This window comes from Protopterus annectens, chromosome 6.part0 (genome assembly GCF_019279795.1).
Source record: "Protopterus annectens isolate FY-2018-M chromosome 6.part0, PAN1.0, whole genome shotgun sequence".
NCBI lineage: Eukaryota > Metazoa > Chordata > Ceratodontiformes > Protopteridae > Protopterus > Protopterus annectens.
Genome location: NC_056737.1, coordinates 1,471,756,063 through 1,471,771,948, shown reverse-complemented (window position 1 = coordinate 1,471,771,948; position 15,886 = coordinate 1,471,756,063).

Here is a 15,886-nt window from a genome sequence, read left to right as displayed (position 1 = left end):
GTCAGTAGTTGGAGATCTGTTAAGTTGGAGGTGCAGCAGATCAAAGTAGAATCGTCAGCATATTGAACAATTTTAGTATTGGGTATGGCCTTGTAAAAGTCGTTAATAAAGATGTTGAATAAAATTGGGCCAAGTATGGATCCTTAGGGTACTCCAGTGGGGGTACGATGGAAAGTGGAGGTGCCCTGACCCCATTTGACAGCCTGGGACCTGTCAGAAAGATAACTGGAGAACCAGGAGAGAGTTTTGTGGGAGAGACTGAGATTAGACAGATGATTTATAAGGTGGGTGTGGGAGATGGTATCAAAAGCTTTAGATAAGTCCAGCAGAACTGAGGATACTAAATTACTGGAGTCACGGGCTAAATTGACAGTATGTAAGAAGAAGAGAAGGGCGGTGTTGGTACTATGTCCTGGGCAGAAGCCATGTTGGGTAGGAGAGAGTAGCTGGTGTTTGGTAAGGAATGGCAAGAGCTGAATGTGGATGCATTTTTCAAGGAGTTTAGAGAGAGGGGAAAGGATGGCTATGGGGCGGAAATTAGATACATTACAGTTTTTGCCACCCTTGTGAAGTGGAAGAATATATGCAGAGCACCATAGTTTGGGTACATAGGATTCAAGTAGGGATCTATTAACCAGGATGCTAATAGGGAGATCAATACCATCGGAGGCTATTTTTAAGAAGGAGGAGGGAATGTTGTCGGGGGCATTGGAGCAAGGCTTTAGTTTAGAGAGTAGTTTCTTTATTTGGTAGGTGGAGATGGGTTTGAGTTCGAAAGTGGGGGGGATGTTTGTTTGGGGTGGGGCTGAGGGTTGTTGTTGGTAAAGGTCTTGGTTAGCTCAGCAATAGAAGTGGTGAAGAAGGTGTTGAATAGTGAGGCAATTTCAAGGTCAGATTTGCTGGTGTCGGGGCCGGGATTGTTTTTAGTACCTGGCCTAAGGAGAGAATTGATGGAGTTCTAAACTTTTTGGAGTTTTTTTGCATGATTTGTTGGCATTTTGTTGTAGTAGGACTTTTTATCTTTGATAACTTGTTTTTTGGCAAGGTTTCTTAGTTGTTTGTATTTAAGTAAGATGTCTGGCTGTTTAGTTTGGTGGTATGTTTTCCAGGTTTTATCTCTTTATAGCATAATATTTTTGGTGTCTTTGGTAAGCCACGGGGTGGTCTCAGTTTTTACTTTTTGTTCTTAATGGAGCTAGGGAGTTAAGGACATTTAAGAAAGTTGAATTGAAACAGTCAATGGCTGAGTCTATTGGAAGAGTTTTCAGGGGTTCCAATTGGTATTCCTGAATGAATCAGAGAAAGTAGTAGGGTTAAAGTTAGAGAGGTTCTGAGTGTGGATAAACTGATGGGAGTGTGGGGGGTGAGGGAAGCTCGATGGGTGAAGGCAGGGAGGTGGTCTCCTAATGGGTCTGGTATGACACCAGATTGTATCACTTTATTGGGATGAGATACTAGGATCCAGTCTAGTATGGAGCCTAGGGGGTTGGTTTTGTTGGGTCTAGTGATGGTGTTAGTAAGTTGAGTGTAGTTAAATAGATTGATTGACATGGTGGGGTAAGGGTTGGTGATTTTGTTCCAGTCTATATTTACATCGCCCAATATGTAGGTTTCCAGTTTAATATTTGAGAAGGCCCAGGACAGGATGTCTTCCAGGGTGTTGGGGTTGTTACCTGGAGGAATATAGAGGGAAATAAAGCAAATGCTTTTATGATTGTTAATTTTTAGAAGGCCTGCTACAAGTTCAGCATTATTGAAAGAAGGGATGGGATTAGGATATGGAGTAAAGGACAGCTGGTTGGAGCAGACTAGTGCAACATTGCCATCTCGAGTACTTAGGCGGTCATATTGAAGTGATTGAAATCCAGGGGGAAGGAATTAAGAGTCACTTATGTGATGTTTTAGCCAGGTTTCAGAGATGGCTACAGTGTCAGGTGAGTTGTGAGTGAGCCAGGCATGAAAGTGGGTTGTTTTATTTTTTAGGCTTTGGGCGTTGATGGTGAGGAATTTGAGATATTTATTGGTGGAATTATTGCGGGAGCTAGTGTGGTTAGTAGGAGAGAAGTTTGGTCCTGGATTAGGGTGAATGTCACCGGCTAAGCAGAGGTAAGTGAGAGAAGGAATAAGTTGTTATGGTTTGTACTTAGTTAGAAGTGCCTGGTAATGAAACGGTCTTGGTTTTTAGTATTTAGTAGTGATTGGGAGAAGTTTTACTTTGAAGAGGAGGAAAGGGTGGGAGGTAACTAAAGAGGCTGAGATGTTGTGGAAGTGTGTTGTGGGGGGAGGTGGGGAGGCAGAGGTGGAGGGTGTAGATGGAAGTGAGTGTAGGAGTTGGCATGGTATAGAGGAAGTAGAAGAAGGATGAGGATGGATATGGAAATAAAAGTTTTAGGAGTAGGAGAGTGCTTGATAGGTGGGGCCTGTTGGATGTAATAGAGAGGAGGTTAAGGGACTTAGGAGGGAATGGGTGAGGTATTGAGAGGCAGGTGGGTGGAGGGAAAGTGTTGAGGATTGGTCGGTGGAGAGAGAGTGGGATGTTAGCAGGAGAATAAATGTAGGAGCACTGGGGGTGGATGGGATTTATGGGTAGGGTAGGGGAGCACAGTGAGCTGCAGGGCAAACGGAGCAGGTCAGAAACAAGGAAATTGAAGAGCAAGTTAGCGAAGAACAATCAGTGAGGTGAGTAGTAAGCACAGAGCAGCAAGGCTCAGGAGTAAGGTACAGTTCTGCTAAGAGGGATTGAGGGGGAGAAGGGAGGCTACAGAAGGTAGGGCAGGGCAATAGAGCAAGTAGGACAGACAAATATCCAGTAGCTTGATTTACTTTACAATAAAGTATTTAAAAGTAGGTTAATGCTGCCATCTAGTGGACAGATCAGTTAGCAGCATAGGAGGGCTAGGCACCTACGAGGGGTAAGGGACAGGAGAGAGCAGGTTGAGTGGGCTCTGCAGTAGGCTGCTAGCATGCACACATAGTATTACAATATTGCTATTGGATGTGCAGACAACTTTCTAAAAAGGTACATACACTTTGGTTCTTTTGAGTGTTAGTACAGGTTATAGATGTCCATTTAATAGGAAAGCTTCCTTCAGACATGTTTTATGGTGATACCTCATTATACCAGGTAGCGCACATTCATATTACAGCAATGACAGTGAGATAACTCAAAGGGGAGTAGACGTCGGTGAAGCTTGTCTTGGAGGAAAACTTATTACTAAAATCTCAATGGACTTAACAGTTATTGCTGCAGATCATGTGCCTCTTTTTATATTGGAAAGACAACTAGGATGCTTAAAGAACATATCGTTCAGCACTTAGTTGACACGAGAAACAGGAATTTCCTCAATGCTTTAGCTAAGCATATTTCTGTTAATGAAGGGCACATGTTTGAATTTACAGTGTTGCAGTTGATTCTAGTAAACATGTGGGGAGGTGATTTAAATAATAGAGTTGAGTTAGCTGAAATGCAATGGATAGCAAGGATGCAAGCAGATAAAGCACCAGGAATTAACGCAACTGTGCCTATAAAACCTGTTTTGAAGAAATGTAGATCTCATCAATGATATAATTCATTGTTTTTTTATTGGCTGCTTTTACTATCTTCATGAGATTTAAACTTGGTTGTTTCAGTTGTTATATGGATCTGATGAAGCACACACTGTGTGAAGCGCTTATCCAGTTTTACTTTTTGAATAAATTTTGCATGCTTTTAGCCGTGGTGGTCACTTTGGGTTATTTGTTTCTACATTTGCAATTTATTCTCCTGAGTGACCTTTGGCTGCTGATGGTTTCATTTATTATTTTATTTTTAATTTACTAATAGAAACAAGCAATTTGTAACAGCACAGTAGCTGGAGTATTGTCTTCAGAAGTAGTTAGATTCCTTACTTTCAACATCATTTTGCTGGGGTGCATATACATTTATGGGGTGAGGGAGCAGTTCTCATTCCCTTATTTAACTGTTGTTGTGATTAAGAACATCAAGAACCCAGCGGCATGGTTGTAATTATGGACTGCAACTGGCTACACTGCAGGCTTTCTACTAAAATGGAAATGCTTAATTGAAAAATCAAAATGCTGAATGTAAATCATCATAGGGTTCCTGTGTCATTTCATTTATATTATTGCTGACTAAATTGTTTAAAGTGGAGGTCATAGGATGGTACCATAGTGATGCAAATTCCCAATTCGGTCACAATGGTCCAGGTTAGGGCATGAAAGATACATCCCTCATGTTTGCTTATATGACTGCAACTCCAAGGATTGTTTTAACATCACTGATTCATTGCTACAGACGCAAGCACTAGGCTACCAGTGTGCAGACTATTACAAGTCTAGCCAATAACCAGAGATCAGAATAACTCTGGGCTTTTAATCTCTGAGGTAAAGACATTAACCATTATGCTAATCCCTCCTCCAATAAATGGAGATCAGAATCAAACCCTGCACTTTGTATCTGTGGCAAAAACCTTAACCAGTATACCTGATGCTCTGGATGAACAACAAGAAGAAAATGTCGTCTTGATGTAAGAAGCTAAAGCTCATCTGAAATGAGAGACTTCTGTATGTATGTGGATATAGTCAATTACACATATGGACAGCCGCATGTGGTGTTATGAGGCATGATTATAGAAAGCCCTGAAGGCATTAATGGGCAGCACAGTGGTGTAGCAGTTAACATTGTCACCTCACAACAAGAGGTTCTCCAGTTCTATTCTCAGCTGGATTGCCTTCTCTGTGGAGTCTGCATGTCCTCCCTGCATTTGTGTGCATTTCCTCTGAGTGCTCCAGTTTCCTCATACATTCCAAAGACATGCAGTAGGTGGATTGGATACTCTAAACTGGCCTCTACCTGTGAGTATGTGTGGTGCACCCTCCGAGGAAGTTTGGGCCTTGGGCTAGCAACTTGACCTGTAAAACATGTAACTGCTACATAAACAATGAGTGCTGCAAGGTGGTCATTGCTTGACATACCACATGGTCAGTAAAAAGGAGAGCACTAATGTATATTCAAGGTAAAATTCAACATGCTTTATTACTCTCATATATTGATAGGATTTCTTTCTGTTATGAGTGTGTGTGTGTGTGTGTGTGTGTGTGTGTGTGTGTGTGTGTGTGTGTGTGTGTGTGTCTGCGTGTCTGCGCAAAATCCATACATACTTATGTGGACAGTTCAAGTCAAATGACTGTTATGTCAGAGGACAGACCGAATCCTCATTATTATTGTATTATATTCTATTATTCCTTTCTTTGGTTTATTTATATTATTTGTTTTATATACTGTCTACCCCTGGGCTGATTCTGAATTTTTTCCATTAAGATCAGCATTCTACCTCAGTAAACAAATTCAAATAAGAAACAAAATAACTATTTTTCTACTTGGCTTTCATTACTAGCTATAAATCACATTTTGCTCATGCATAGGAGTGTGTTCTTATTGTTTATATATATATATATATATATATATATATATATATATATATATATATGTTTGTATGTATGTATGTGTATAACTCTTATAAGGAAATATGGTTACTGCATGCATTCTTGCTGTTTTCAGATTCTGTAGTGGAAGAGAAAGAGGAATTAAACAACTTTTACTAAAGCAGAAAACCATTTCCTACAGCATACAGCCTCATTGGTTAAGTGACATCTGAAAATCATTGCCTTGTTCTAGAGATAGGCAGAAAAAAATATGTAGTTTTAAGCAACAAAATCATTTTGGTTGAAAAAACATTTCTCCCATGTACCAAGAAACTGGTGCACTTTCAACCAGCTCCCTCTGCCAGTCTTGTGAACTCACACCCCACTCCATCCCAATACCCAATCTGCCTGGCCACCATCCACCACAGCTCTTCAAAAAGCGATGATAAAAAAAAAAAGTCTGTTTCTTCTACTGGCACACCAAGTGGCCAAATGCACAACCCCCTTCTCCTGCCTCCGACACTCAGGTGTCATTTCTGAACCCAGTGCTCCCCCAGCCACCTCATTCCTCATAGTTTAGTAAAAAAATATATATTTCTCATTTTAAACTGTAGCAAACTACATGGTACAAATATAACAAGCAACAGAGGACTACAGTACTCAAGTTTAATTAAATAAATAATCTTAGTTCTTTCAAACTGCAGTAAACTTCTTCCTACAAATGTAGCTATGCATAGCACTACAGTGCTCAGGTTTTAGTTATAAAAATAAAAAATAAAAAATATTTTCTTTCAGTTTTAAACTGTAGCAAACTGCTTTCAACACAGTACAAAAATAGACTGTTGGCAATTTTAACTATGTGTTACACATCGTTGAGGTCTGCTTTACACATTGGTGTCTTAACACTTTGAAATCTATGTTCAATATTTGTTTGAAAATGCATATTGCCTTCCTGACCATGGTTCCACCTGGAATTGTATAGGTCTGTCCGATTATAATTAGTTTAGTAATCACAACTTTTAAATGCTGAATGAAAAATAAAGGAAAAGTCTGCCCGGTAACTTCTCAGTTTCCCTTTGCATCTACTTAGATGGCAATAAAGGTTTGCTAGGTGAGAAATGACTACGCAACCTTTATGATGCTGGAAGCATGAAACAGGAACAGCTGTTGCTACTTCCCATCTGTTAGTTTAATGTAAATAGTATGGCTGATGTGATCAGTTTGTGGTTTTATGCCATGATTTAATTAGGTCAACTTTCCTTATTTTAACAGTGAGCATTTCTAACTGAAAGAGTTGTTCAAGATGTTAGGTGGAAATGAAGCTATAAATGTCATTCTCTTTGCCCAAGCATATATAATTATCACCCAAGCAAACATATGCATTCAGCTAAATAGGTGCAGATCTCCTAAAATGTTGTTGTATGTTCAACTCAAGTATAACATTAATTCAGAAGCAATACCTGTGCCAAAGAATTCCATAAGACAGTTCTTTGCTTGACAGGTTTCTTAGAGACAATTTTATTTCAAAAGACATGTGTCTGGAGCATTTCTCCCCGGGGCTCCGCTGACAACAGACTCTGTGGAACATAGTCGGTCCTTCCCGGTCAACAAAATGTTAAATAAATAAATAAAAAATAAAAATAAAATTTAAAAACTGTGTTATTAAGTGATTGCATGGATTATGCCTGCCTACACCATTTGTTCCAATACTTGATTTAAATAAAGCATACATGATGCATTTATTATTATCTGTTAGAAGGAGAGTGAGAGAGAGAGAGAGAATAAGTCTAAAAAACATTCTGAAGGAAGGAATACAAAATAAACAACAAAAGTGTTTGAAAAGTAAATGGAAAATATGATGTATAGCTCACTTAATTTTTATTCCAAAAGTATTTAGAATATTTGCAGTCTCTTCCGTACAAGATTCCCAGTGCATAGATGTAACTCCACAAGGATTACTTCACAGAGGCTCAGTCCCACATTGCTCTTTCAGAAAACAGGCTGTAATATAAACATCACAACTACAGGTAATAGATAGATCTTCAGACCAGCTCCACAAAATGTGTTTACCTGATTTTAATTCAGGCCATCAGCACAACAGATCACAGTTAATCCATTCAACATCAGGAACCATGGACCTTTACACAGAATCCCTGGTCTGCCATATGGTAATCCTTCCAGATGAAGAACATGTTTCCTCATTTACAGCTTCCAGGTTGCAGCCTTTTATACACCAGTAAATAAGTACTTAATCTCTCAGTATTTTAGCTAATGTGATTAATAACTTGATTACTTTTTATAAGAATTTATAGATACAAACAAGGTAGATTTTAAAGGGATATTCCTCATATTCCACCCAAATGATGTCACAACTTCCACTGTCTCAGTACAAAACCATCAGTTTTGGTGTCATACAAATGGACTCTGTGACATAGACTACCCATCAGCACTTTTGCTTGTTCATGTCTGTGGCGGAAAGTATACTAGAAAAGTTTGACTGATATTAGTACCCTGTGGCCCATCTCTATACCACCACCCTGCTGTTTACTTATAAATTGTTAAGGGGCATGATCTGACAATAGGTAGAATTATCTCTCTAGTTAGTAGAACATAAGTTAGCAAACGATTCTGCTTTTGTATTCAGAGCTTCCTTGTGCCTGGCTGTTTACGTGGCTGCAAGATTTGGATTGCTTCTAAAACCATCTGGAAATACAAAGCTCATATAAGTATATTTTTTGCACTTGTGCTAACTGTTTCAGTCATATTTAACAATTCTGTGTTACATTTATATATTTTGTTGAATTTATCAATGTTTTTCAGCCTGCACTTGTTAAAGAAACTCTATCTACTGTACTTCTCTTAGGTTGTTGTTTTAACACTATTTTGCAAAAGTTAAGTCTGCCAAATATTTCTAAGTTTTGAAAAGGTTTTGTGTGTTGTGAACATTTCTCACTGTTAGTGAAGTTATTTCCAAGAATTTTTGATACTGCAGGAATTCTTACTTCTGTTCTGATCTTTGTCTTCATTTCATTTAGGTAGGAACTACTGGCCAATGTCTTTTTGTGTTTTTTATCAGACTAGCCAGAGTTTAAGTTTAGAAAAGTCATTCAATTTGCTTGTATAAAATAATAACATTTTTTAAGATTCTGCTGTTTTATTCAGAGCTTCCATGTGCCGGGTTGTTCATTTGTGGCTTCAAGATTTGGATTGCTTCTAAAACCATCTGGAAATACAAAGCTGATATATATATATATATATATATATATATATATATATATATATGCAATTGCTCTGTTTCAGTGATATTTAACAATTATGTGCTGCATTTATATATTTGGTTGAATTTATCACTGTTTTCAGCCTAAACTTGTTAAAGAAGCTCCATCTTCTGTACTGCTCTCAGGTTGTTGTTTTAACAGCATTCTGCAAAAGTTGTTCTAAGTTTGACAAAATATTTCTATGTTTTGCAAAGTTTTTGTGTTTTGTAAACATTCCTCAGTGTTAATTAACTTATTTCCAAGGAATCCTGACTTTTATTCTGATCTCTGTCTCCATTTTATTTTCCCATGCACCCACCCTATTATTGTTGCATTCTTAAAACATGGTGGCTTTTGGATTGCTTGCTGCTACTATAAATTTGATATTGGACCATAATAATATCACCTAGTCCCATTGCCTCAGCTTATTCTACTGAGTACAGTGAGATCATTTGGGAAGGCCCACACTCTTAGCTTCTTAACCTTGATTTATCTTCTGTTTCCTTCATTTCTACTTAACTAAAATTATGCTTTATTTACCTGCTTTTACTGTATTTGTGTCTCTTCTTACTTTATTACTTTATTTTTTTTTGCTACTTGTTCTTAAAACTGTTCAATTGCATTTATTTGGCTGCATTTATTACTTCTTGTTAGCATCCTGACTAAATTGTAATTGTTATGCTAAGCCTCTTAGTTTTGGTTTAAAGACTTGGGCTTTAGGCCAGTTATTTTACATTAAGAAGGTTTGTTGTGTACACTCTTGTGGTAGGACAGGGTTGCTTCTGCCCTTCTGAACTTGGAATTGCTGGGTGAAGACTTATTGTGCTTGGTGTTCTAAATGTCTTTGTTCTGGTTTAAGCACATCAGATCCAAGTCAGTTATTTTACATTAGGAGCATATGTGGTCTAAACTCTTGGGGCAGGAAAGGATAGCTGACACCTTTCTAAGCTGGGAATTGCTGTTTAAGGCTTATTGTGTGTGTTATTCTGACAGTATCTTACCTCTGATTTAAGCACATCAGATCCAAACCAGTTATTTTACACTAAGGAGGTTTGTGGTCTTGCATCTTCTGGTAGGAAACTGCAACCTACACATTTCTAAGCTGGGAGTTGCTGGTGAAGACTTATTGTGCCATTATTCTAAATGTCTTTGTTCTGGTTTAAACAGTTGGATCCAAACCCGCTATTTTACATTAGGGAGATGTGTGGTCTAAACTCTTGTGGCAGGAGAGGATAGCCTACTCCCTTCTAAGCTGTAAAATGCTGGTTGAATGCTTATTGTGTCTGTTATTCTGAAGTATCTTAGTTGTGGTTTAAGCACATGGACTCCAAAACCAGTTATTTTACATTAGAAAGGTTTGTGGAAGTGGAAGAATGTGACTTGCATCCTTTTAAGATAGGAATCACTGGTTAAGGCTTATTGTACCTGTTATTCTAAGTGACTTGATTCTTGTTTATGCTCTTGGGCTCTAGACCAGTTATTTCATACTAGGAAGGTTTGCATTCTATGCTCTAGTGGAAGTATTCTACTGAATTGCCCCTTATTTAAACTGTTTTTGCTGTTGTGACTGAGTTTCTGCACTTTGAATTTCTAACATTTCTGCATTTTATAGCATAGGCTAGATTCAGGCTTGCTGAACCTAGACTCAATCTAGACTGTTGGTATCATTTTAACACCAAAACCAGCTAAAATGTATTTTTAAAGCTTACATTTTACTCTGAGAACAATTTTCTGATGAATAGCTGCTTTATTTAAACTATTTTTTTTTTGTCGTTGTGACTGTGATTCTAAGCACTTTGAATTTCTAGCATTCTGCATTTTACTGCATTGGCTAGATTCAGACTTGCTGAATCTAGACTGTTTGGTATGACTTGAACACTAAAACTAGCTCTTCACTGAGATACTGAAAGATCTGAGGCATCCCTTGCTTCCAATTAACTACAACTTCCTGCTTTTGCCGTTATATTGCACTTTTAATTTGTATTTGCATTCTACTGTCTGTTTGAATTGTCTGAACTGTTTATTGACTTATTTTACTGTATACTGCACTAGTTCAGCTGTAGCATAGCCCAGTTCCAGGTTTGTTGTTTCTGGGTCTGTTTTGCAACTTCTGGGCACCAAAGTAAAGCCGTCATTCTTGGAAAAGGCCCTTCTGAACCCTAGTGGGAGGAGAGAGCTGTCTGGGTCCCATCTAATCGTGGTGATTGGACTGGTGATCTGAAAGAGTGTCCTTGTTGGCTAGCTTGAGTCAAAAGGGATATTTCTTGTTTTATTTAAGCCTTGCATTTGTGCTTGTTTGCAGGTAGTGCACCATCATGAAATATCTAGTAGCAGTGGTTACTGTTGGTGGTTATAGACACAAACGTTTTGCTTGTTGAATCTTCCCTTAACACTTTGCGTGTAGTCCTCCAAAGTGTTTTTGCAGCCCTGCACTACTATTAGGGGGAACACTAAGCCTTGCCTGAGAGGTACCAACACACCTCTCATCCACTAACCATTCCTAAGTGTGACCTTTTTTCCTGGCCATACAAATTTACCTAACACTATGGGTAGACAATTTCTTACAGTTTCCCCAGGCAGCTTGGCCAGCATGGGCATCCTGAGGCAGTGTAGGAACTGCCTCATGTTCACTGACAACCGTCTACTCCTAATCTATACAAACTCAACATGTGAAAGGTGCAGTTATGTAAGTACCTTGAATCCATGTTCTCTTACACATCAGTCAGCACATATAACAATGAGTGGGCTGTCAGCATGCACACCACACCTCCTACTCCACCCAAACCCACATCACACATACCTACATTTGTGGAGGTCCTCACCAGAAAAATACCTAAACACCAGAAATCTCCCAAACACAAGCACTCTACACATAATACTTCCTCTCCAAAACACATTAGACATAATATTTCACATACCAGTATCTCACCAGTCAAACTATTAAGGCAAAACACAAAACCAAACATGTTACTCATAGGTGATTTTCTCCTCAATTTTTTTTTTATTTTCAATTAAAATAACATTTACATAATATGTTGAAGTATCATTTTAAACAACTATATACAATATTTACAAGAGTCTGACTTTGTTATATACACTGTGTGTTATTAAATATGCAAAGTGACCAACAAAGATATAACTTTCTTCCAAGGATTATTTACCAATGGCCTGGGATGGATTCATAGTTTTTTGATTTTTATTTCCAACGATGCAGCTGTCTTCAGTAAAGTGTAGAATTCTTCAAAGGTCGGGGTGTATTTGAATTCTACCATCTGGTTACACATTTCCTAGATATAGCAAGTATTGTCCATAACAAATACATATATGCCTTATTCAAGTAGGGACCTTCATTTAGATTTAGTATAATCAATGCTTTAGTTAAGGTAAAGGATTCATTAAATAAAGCTTGTAAAAAATGATTGATTCCATACCAATATGATTTAATTTTATTACATTAATAAAAATATGAATCCAGTCTGCTTTATTTGACTTTTCACACCTCCAGCAAAAAACATTTGTAGTAGTACTGATCTTTTTAATTCTATCTGGTGTTAAAATGCTCTATGTAAGTATTTCCAGTTAAATATTTTCCAGTACTGTGTGTTAGAGGTGTAATTAACTGATAGTAAGATGTTAGTTTTAATTTCTTCTGTTAACTGCAATGACTGACTTTTTGTTAAGAACTGCCAGTATGATGGTTTGGGAATTGTTTTATATGTTATTAACTCTTTATATTGATTTGAAATGGAATTTTTCTTTTCACAACTATTATATATAAATTCATACAGAAAACTTATTAGATTTGGAATATCTTTAAATGAGGAATTATTAATTGATCTGCATAAATCTCGAGTGTACATTATAATGCTTTGTAAGGTTAACCAGTCCTGTGTTGGAATATTGTACACAGTTTTTATCATAAACCAAAAGCAACACCTATTAGCCAAACTGGTGTGGTACAAAACAAAAATGTAGGCTGAAAAGACATTCCAAATTCAATTTATTCCAAATGATAAAAATGGTCAAGCGCTTTCATCCAGTAAGCCTGGGCTTTATCAGAACCATCAGAACAATTAAGACACTCAATTTAAATAACATAGAACAACCAATAAGAACACAATACAAAAACACATAGCTAATGAGTTAAAAACACAGGAACAGTATGTATTACTAAAAAATACTTATGACGTGTTACATAAAGTAAAAATAATGAATTGTTAAACTGTACAGAATTCATAATTCTAAAGCTCTATACTTTAAAAAAGGCATAATAGAAATAAATTCATTAATACCAGGGGTGTGGGCAGCATTTAACCATATTTGTTATTTCATTTCTGCTCTCTCAAGTGTGTTAGCCCAATCACCCCCCCTAAAATTCATTACCACAATCTTTAAAATGCTAAATAAAAATGTGTACAACCCACACTACTGTCAACATGTTTAAATAGGGCATTGTTAGTATTTTTCTGTCTAATGGCCGTACATATGTGCATAAATTCTCCTACGGAGAGTCCTTTCAGTTTTTCCTATATAAAAATTAGAACAGTGCTGACAAACTGCCAAGTAGACACAACCCTTTGTTCCACAATTACCCACAACTGTCTTCACCAATAAACTAAGTTCACCAATATGCAATATTGGTTCTTTTAAAATGTATTTACAAAAATTACAATGTCCACAACAAGTGGTATCTTTTTCCGAAATACCTTTGAACAAAATTGGGTGTTCATACAAAAATTTTAAATTAATGTTGGTTTTGAACACAAAACTTGGATTATTCCCTGTAATAGACCGAAGTTCCTTGTTAGTCCTAAACAAAACCCAATTCTTACACATAATATCCTTGACCATTTTACTGAGACAACCATAAGGCAAAACCATACTGTTCACAAATTCATTGGAAGTGGTTGTCACTCCAGGGCTGTCAATAGAGTTCCCTAATAAGGGAATGTACCTAACACCCCAATCTTCTTTCACTAAGTTATACACTTCCAGAACCAATTTTTCGGGATAACCTCTATGTTTGAAAAAGTTGGTCAATACGTCCATCTCCCTAATGAAACTGTTGTAGGATGAACACATTCTAGCAACTCTTATAAATTGGCCTTTGACAATATTTCTCTTCATAGAATAGGGGTGACTACTTCTAAATTTTAAGTAATCATTGGAAAATGTGAGTTTCCTATATTTAGTTGAGGAAAATTCTTTTAACATAATATCTTTACTAATTGTTACATCCAAATAATTAATCCCTTTATTATTACGCATGGAAGTAAATTTAAAATAATCACATATATCATTAATATAGTCACAAAACTGTTCAACATATCCTTCATTCTTCCATAAAATAAAGATATCGTCCAAAAACCTTAAGTATATGGACCACTTTTGTTGGAATTCTGTACAAAACACATTCTTCTTTTTCCAACTATACATAACCAAGTTGGTAAATAAAGGGGCATAACTTGAACCCATAGCCACTCCTTGGTTCTGTTTGAAGTGTTTCCCCTCAAAGCAAAAAAAATTGTTTTCCAAAATCGTATCCATACATAACATAACAAAGTTTAATAATGTATTGTTCAGTGTTGTTTTCTCCCTAAAGGCATCATAGAATAAATCCAAACCCATCCTATGAGGAATGGATGTAAAACGATAACACACATCAATAGTGGTGAAAGAACAATTGTCATTGTACAATTTCCTTTTTAAACCTTGTAAGGAAATCCCACGAGTTTTTAACAATATACTCTAATGGGACCAAGGATTGTCTCACCAACCTATCCACAAAAATACCCAGTGAATATGTCATACTGTACCAGGAAGAGATGATGATCCTGTATGGGGGTTCCAAAATGCCCTTATGTGTCTTTGGAATTCTAAAGACTAGGGGTATTAAAGGATGTTTGTTGACCAAAAAATTATATATCACTTTGTTAATACTACCATGGTATAAACTGTCATCCAACATTAAACCAATCCTTTTTTGGGCTATATTAACTTCATTCTTGGAAACAACAACAAACTTCTCATCATGTAACATAGCTAAAATGTGACAGTTGTATTCCATTTTATTAACAATAACAATACCCCCTCCCTTGTCAGGCTTCATCACTCTGATGTTCTTGTTGCCCCTAATGTTGTCCAAAATATTACTTTCGCTGACAGATAAGTTAAAATGTTCCCTTTTACTTGTGTTGAACAACTTGAATATTTCCTTTGTACAAACATCTTCAAAGGATGATATAGCTGGATATAATGGGGGGTTAAAACAACTTTTTTTCTTAAACTGCAGAGGTAAATCCACACTCTCACTCTTACCATTGTAAGCATTATTCTTAAAAATAAACTTTAGATTCAACTTCCCTATAAAATTCTTACGTTCCAAAAGTGTATGGAACACATCTTCCTTTCTAGTCGGGATAACCTTCATCCCCTTCTTTAACAATGAAAAATGTTCACGTGTGATAACCTCATCAGAATAATTGAAAATATTAAAACCCCCTAGGCTTAAAAGCCCCCATCATAGTTAACAGAAAAATCCTCGGTCACAATATTATTCAATGATTGTAACAGTTTTTATCATATGTATATCTAAAATATTTAATTTATTTACAGATTGAAATCAGCATAAGAATCCATTTTGTTCCCAGGAGGTTATTGTTTCCCTATATATTTTGTGAGGAAAATTCTTAGTGATGGTAAATGGGGTTAAAAGGTCAAACCAAAGTTTTACATCTATGTTTGCATTCATAAGTTTCCTAAAGGAATTGATGTAATTATTAATCAGTGTTGTTTTAGAAGGTTTTATTATATTATATTTATACATAGTATGTACCAGGTTTGTTTGATTTGTCTACTATTAATTTTTTTTTTAATAGATTAAATTCATTTCTTAATATAGCCGTTGTTAATTTTTTTCCAGTTGGCAAAATAATTTGGGTGTATCCAGTCTATTGTAGTTTTAAGCACATATGCTTTTATATATGTTTCTATTTCTGGGAAGTTCAATCCTCCTTGTTTCCAGGGTCTAATGTAATGAGTTAGAGGTACTCTAATCTTTTTGGGATACCATTAAAATTTTATTAAACATTAGTTTATTTCTTTAAGAATGCATCTTTCAGGAATTAACTGTAATGCTACATATATTATTTTTGGCAATAAGACCATTTTTATTAACTGCAATCTGTCTTCAAAAGTTAGTATAA